The following is a 6,893-nucleotide window of genomic DNA, read 5'->3' as shown; positions in this document are numbered from 1 at the left end:
CAGAGCGACTTACAGTTTAGTGAATACACTTTTTTTTTTATACTGGCCCCCCGTGGGAATCGACCCCACAACGCTGGCATTGCAAACGCCATGCTCGCCATCAACTGAGCTACATCCCTGCCGGCCATTCCCTCCCCTACCCTGGACGACTGCTGGGCCAATTGTGCGCCGCCCATGAGTCTCCCGGGTCGCGGCCGGCTGCGACAGAGCCTGGATTCGACCCAGGATCTCTAGTGGCACAGTTAGCACTGCGATGCAGTGCCTTAGACCACTGCGCCACTCAGGAGCAACACTTCCCAAGCATACATTTTCATGACAGCGTTCCTAATCTGCAGTAGGCAATTACTGCAGTAGCAGTTGAAAATCGGTAGGTTAACACCAAACCGTGAGGTTATTATGAATTCAGAGCAGTCGGATGAAGTCATAGTCAAATACATTTGAACAAATGACCAACAATATCACACGGAAAGTGATGTGAGCATTGCATTGTGGAAAGCAATGACTTTACAAGAACACGTATTGCAACGCGAGGCATGTATTTCTAGATTAAACACTGATTCAGTGTGATGAACAAGTACATGTATGATTTGGTGTGCTCTACTTGAACACGCGCTTAGAGTTTTGAAACCACTGCCTATATGAGGAGCTGTCGTTGTTTGTTTTATTACCACATACTTATGGAAATTGCACCGGTTGAGAGATGATGGCTCTCTTGTGCCTACAGTGAAGGGTACTTCTGATCCAGCAGGTGGTGCTAAGATCCCTCCCTATATGACTTGAATGATGAGTTGATTTATTCCTTATAGCTCCTAATGATTTTAAGGCCAGTGTTGGCAAACATGACTTCTGCTCCAGCAGGTGGCCATGAAATCCCCCCCTATATGACTTGACTGACCAGGTAGTTGATGGACTCCTTATAGCTCTTAATGATCTCAAGCAGAGTGTTGGCCACATGACCTCTGGTCCAGCAGGTGGCGGTGAAAATAGTCCCTATAGGAGTTGACTCATTTCTTTGAGGTCCTAAATGAAGGATAGGGCGTCAACAGTGCATCTCGGCCTAACCCTGTTCCGGGCCCATTTCTTCACTCGATGCTTCCGGTGTTCTTCATCTCCTCTTCAATAGTCCTTCTCCACGTCTTCCTTCCCGTCTAGCCCTGTGCGTTCCACTGAAGTGTCTGTGTTTTTATGTCGTTAGGAGTTTTGCTCACTGCGTGTCCCCCTTCAATTTCCACTTTCTGTCCCAGTTGGGTAGCTATCCATTATACTGTAGCCTACTTACTACCAATGTCACTGTAGTCAAAGGTGATTTTCGATTATTATGTATGAGTATTATTATATATTGTGATATTATGATGTTCAAGCCTATAGGGTGTGGTAACAGGCCCTCTGTGATTTGTTGTTGTACTGTACATGTCAAGTATCGATTAGTTACCGGAGTGTAACTCCAGTTCTATGAGTGGAGCGGAGCCCCATAGGGGAGCTATGCTCCTAGTGGTTTACCCTCTGCCCTAAGGCAGCAGCAGCCTGAAACAAAATTATGCACACACCTACAGCCAATAGGAGTACAGGTGTCACTATATAAGGAACCCCGTTCCCTCAATCTGCCTCCCGAGATATTATCTTCAGCGAGACTAGAGAGGGTCGGTAGGGCCTTAAGTCCTATGGGGCTCCGCTCCACTCATAGAACTGGAGTTACACTCCGGTAACTAATCGTTCTATATCGTGGAGCTCCGCCCCATAGGGGAGCTATGCTCCTAGTGGTTTAAGGCGGAGCGAAACGCTCCAAAATGTACCCCCTGCCGAGCCTAACACTTCCCATTAAAAAATGAAAAGGTCAAGCCCAGCAATGGCTGCAACCAATTCCCGCAGTACTGCGACTAAAACCCATCAGGGCGTCACAATATACCGCGTCATCGGTTATAGACCCGCTCCATCTAGCTCAATGACAATGTCAATGGCTATTGGGCAGATCAATAGAATAGACGCCGTGCTAATCTGACTAGCAGATAGCCGTGCCTCAATATTCTATGGAACAAAATATGCTAGTCATACTACACTGACCCTCAGATAGATGACCTTACATTCTGTCCATTCAGTACATGTTTCTATATGCTGACACTGTCAGCCAGGAGACATGCCACAGAATATGCTCTTCATCCAAAGCGGACCTGATAGAGATCAGTCTATCATCCTGCTTCTCCCTCCTCTACCTCAAGATTCTCCTTCAGCTATGCTGAGTGCAATCGAGATTGGAGTTTAAAGGCTTATTCCTGACATAAGTCTTCCTAACCAGAGCGGACCTGATTGGAACCTGTCCAAGGTCCTGCTCTGTCCTCTTTTTTCTAGCTCAAGAACGCCTTTCAGCTCTGCTGAAATTCGATCGAACAAAAGAGTTAGAAAACATGTCCATAATATGTTACTTCTAATAAAAGCGGACCTATGAACCTATTCACAATCCTGCTTTCTTTCCCTATTCTGCTCAAGGTCTCCCTTCAGCCACGCTGAGTACAGACCGAGCCAAAGAGTTAGAAGACATATCCAACAGATAGAAACGAATAAAAGGAGACGGTGTCGACCATGACGCCGCTCTACAAATATCCTCTACCTCTGTTCCTCTGAAAAGAGCAGTAGAAGCTGCTACTCCACGAGTGGAGTGCGCTCTAATACCCTGAGGTGGTTGTTGCCCCGCCGCCTCGTACGCCGTCTCAATGCCTTCACAAAGCCAATGAGACAAACGCTGTTTTGAAAGTGGTCTACCCAATGCAGCCGCACCGTGACACACAAACAGCTGAGGCGATGACCTAACCGCTTCTGTGCGCCTAACGTAACACGCCAAAGCGCGTACTGGGCACAGACAGTGAAGCTTTTCCTCACTCCTCTCCCCATGGGGAGGGGGATGAAAAGCCCACAATTCCACGATCTGCGATCTATATGCACTGTTAATAACCTTTGGCACAAATGCCGGGTTAGGACGTAACACCGCTCTGCTCAGATCGCCATTAATGGCTAGGCAGTCGGGTCTCGTCGACAGTGCACACAAATCGCTGACTCGTTTAGCAGTAGTCAAGGCGAGCAACAGCGCCGTCTTGATAGACAGCATCTTGAGGGGTATTTGATTCAATGGCTCGAACGGCGACTTACATAGCGCTTCGAGAACCAATGCCAAATCCCACTTGGGCAGCGTAGCTCTAGGCCTTGGCCTAAGCCGTCGCGTTCCCAATAGGAAACGTTTCACTAATGGATGAGTGAACACACTTTTTCCGTTAAACCCTTCATGACCAGCTGAAATTGCCGCTGCAAACACTCGAATAGTGGAGGGCGATTTCTGCCTATCAAACATAGACTGTAGGAATGAGAGAACACTCTCTACCTGACAGCTCATGGGGTCCACGTCCTGTGTATCACACCATCGTGAGAAAACATTCCATCTGCTGGTATACAGCTTACAAGTGGAACCGGCTCTTGCGCCCTGTATTGTTCTGATCACTGCATCAGACAACCCACGGCGCTTTAACCTGTCCCATTCAGGAACCAAGCCTTCAGTGGTTGGCCGATTATGGGCCATTGCCCTATCGAGCCTCCCGCCTGAATCAACGCGTCTCGTCGATGTGGAATTGGCCAGGGTGGCGCAATCAACATCTGACTCATCTCTGCAAACCACGGAGCCCCCGGGCGATCGGGCGCTATCAGTATCACTGACAGCTCCTCTGACCTCACCCTGGCTAGCAGTGGGAGAATGCAAGACAGCGGAGGGAATGCATACAGAAGAACTCTCGGCCACGGGTAGTGCGCAAATGCGTCTCTTCCCAATGGCGGTTCGTCCTGGTTCCTCAGAGAGAACCATAGGGGACACTGCGCGTTCACACGTGACGCGAACAGGTCCACCTCGGCTCTCCCGAATTGTTCCCAAATCTGTAGAACAATGTCTGGGTGCAGACACCACTCGTCGTCTCGAGGACCCCCTCTTGACATGATGTCTGCCCCTACGTTCAAGTAGCCCGGAATGTGTGCTGCTCTCAACGAGCAAAGGTGCTTGTGAGCCCACAGCCACAATTCCACTGCCGCCCGATGAAGGGCAGGAGACCTGACCCCTCCCTGGCGGTTTATGTGAGCCACTGTGGTTCGGTTGTCTGACCAGACCAGCACATCGCGACCCCGAAGGGTAGACGCGAAGTGGGTCAAGACCAGTCGCACCGTTTCCAACTCTAGGAGGTTGATGTGACGACCTGATTGAGGCCATGCACCTCCTATCGCTTGAGACTGACATGTCCCTCCCCATCCAGTCAGAGAGGCATCTGTAAACACTGGAATGTAGGATGACACCTTGCCCATCGGGACTCCGTGCGTGAGAACGCACGGGTTCCGCCAATAGTCCAGGTCTGCTCTTAGCGAGAGAGGAACCACCACCAACCGATGACGTTGACGCACTGGGTCTAGTCTTAGTTGGGCGAACCACCGCTGTGCTTTGCGCATGTGCAGAAGCCCTAGCGGGACCACAGAGTGGGCTGCCGACATGAGACCCAAAAGTGACATGATCGATAGCGCCGTTACTGTGTGATTCGGACGACACTTCCTCAGGGCCAGCAACAATGCTGCCCTTCGAGGGTCCGAAATTCGCGCCCTCATCATAACAGTGTCTAACTGTAGTCCCAAGTAGACAATCTGATGACTGGGCCAAGGTGCGCTCTTTTTCCAATTCACAGCAAACCCCAGACGCGTGAGATGCATCACTGTCTGTGTCGTGTGTGTGAACGCCAGCTCTGCTGACGGGGCGAGAATCAACAGGTCGTCTAGGTAGGCTAATAGCCTTATCCCTTGACGACGCAGCGGTTCCAATGCCGCCTCCACACATTTGGAAAACGTCCGAGGTGCCAGGGCGTACCCAAACGGCATCCTCGTGAACTCGTACGCCACCCCTTGAAAGGCGAACCGCAGAAACTTTCTGTGACGCGATTGTATCGGCACATGAAAGTACGCGTCCTTTAGGTCTATGCTTGTACAAAAATCTCCCTTCTGAACACATTCCAGTAGGCGTTTTGTCGTCAGCATTCGGAAGGGCCGTTTGGTTATGCTCTCGTTGAGAATGCGTAAATCCAAAATCGGCCTCACTCCCCCCGTCTTTTTTGGCACTAGGAAATAGGGCGAGTAAAGCCCCTTGTTCCTTTGCTCCCGGGGAACTACTGTGACCGCCTCCTTCGCCAAAAGTTCCGTAATCTCTGATTTCAGAGCGGCTACTTTGTCTGGCGTTTTCATCACCGTTTCCACCACTCCCCTGAACGGGGGTGGGGTTCGGCGGAATTGGAGGGCATAACCCTTCTCTAACGTCTGTTCTAGCCAGCGTGAGAGGGTACAGCTTTGACGCCACTGCCAGCAATGCATGGAAAGCGGGTGCGCACGAAGCTGTGGTGCATCCAGTAGGAAGGACCTGTATTCCTCTATGGCCCCTGCCGCCGCTATTCCCCAACACTGGGTTGGTGGAATAGCCCAAGGTGGGCCCCCCTTGAAAGGGAGAGGACACATCAGCTCGTTCTGGGTGAGTCGGGGGCTTTGATACGTTAGTTACGACCGTAACTCCAGTAATCTTGCCCTCCGTGAACGCAGCACGGGTCTGAACTGCGCTGTCTGAGGTACTGGCCTGAGACAGAGCGCTCTGCCCGGAAAGCGATTGCGTCATCATGTCATTGTCTGACTGAGACTGCCGCTTAACATGAGACCTATCCTTTACAGAATTCAATAGAACCTGAAAGGTGTGATCTCTGACTGACACCACACGGTGGCGCCACAATGCTTCTTTACTGGTATTAGGCGGCTGCTCAGCGACACACTCAATGTGTGGCGAGCTGCGCTCATAGCCATGGGCATTGATACGTTCAGAGTAATTTGGAGGCGTCCATACCTTGGAGGTATTCCCGCTCTCCGTGAACGTCGCACAGGTCTGATCTGCGTTGACTGAGGCATTGGCCTGCAGCAAGGCGTCATTCCCAGCAAACGGCAGCGCCTTCATGTCACATTGGGACAGAGGCATTTGCCTACTATGTGAGACCTTTACTGCAGAGCTCCTAGGAGTCTGCAGTAAGAGATCTTTATTAGGTGAGCTAAGGCTGTGCCTTGCTACCTTTACCCTTTTCCTCTCTTGAGCGCGCTCAGCTACACACTCTAAGTGGGTTGAACTACACTCAAGATGGTGAGGGAGAGACATAGAACGTGAAGTGTTCTTAACCTTATGAAATAAAAGTCCTTCTTTGACAGTGTCAATGAGAATCATCTCTTTATTCACATGGTTATAAAAACAGCCCTCCACGCCCTGAACAGTGGGGTGGGGGGGAACAGTAGGCCTCTCCGCGTCACGCGCCGGGCCGTCATCTGCTCTCTCCCCCTCGCCTCGTCAAAGGTGCCGCCTTTTCTGAGTCACCTTCTGGTGCTTCCAGGCTGGCCTCTGGACGACCTCTCTCTCTGGCGGGACCGACGTCGTCACCGTTGCTGCTGGAGGGGCCGAGCCCGCTCTCCCGCTGCTCTGGGTGTGCGCCTGTCGCCTGGCCCTTCGCCTCCCAGCTGACTTGTTGGGGGCGTTGGAGGTGGTTGGGTTGGTTGGGGCTCTGCTGGCCTTCATTGCCAGTGGCAAATGTTTGGCCAGGTGCCTCCTCTCCTCGTCCAATTTGGCGATGCGTTCGGTGGCGTCCTTCACAGCAAGGCCGAATAGCCCTTCGCTGGAGACGGGGGCGTTGAGCAAGGATGCCCTGTCGGTCTCCTTCATGGCCGTCATGGACAGCCAGAGGTGCCGCTCAGTAACCACCGAGGTGGCCATGGTCCTGCCCGCGCATATCGCCACCGCTTGCGTCAGGTGGAGTATGGCTCCAGAAATCCTGGAGGCCTCCTCCACTTCCTCACCGGTC

Source organism: Coregonus lavaretus (genome assembly GCF_964263955.1).
Source record: "Coregonus lavaretus genome assembly, chromosome: 6".
NCBI classification, from domain to species: Eukaryota; Metazoa; Chordata; class Actinopteri; order Salmoniformes; family Salmonidae; genus Coregonus; species Coregonus lavaretus.
Note: the sequence above shows the minus strand (reverse complement) of the source record.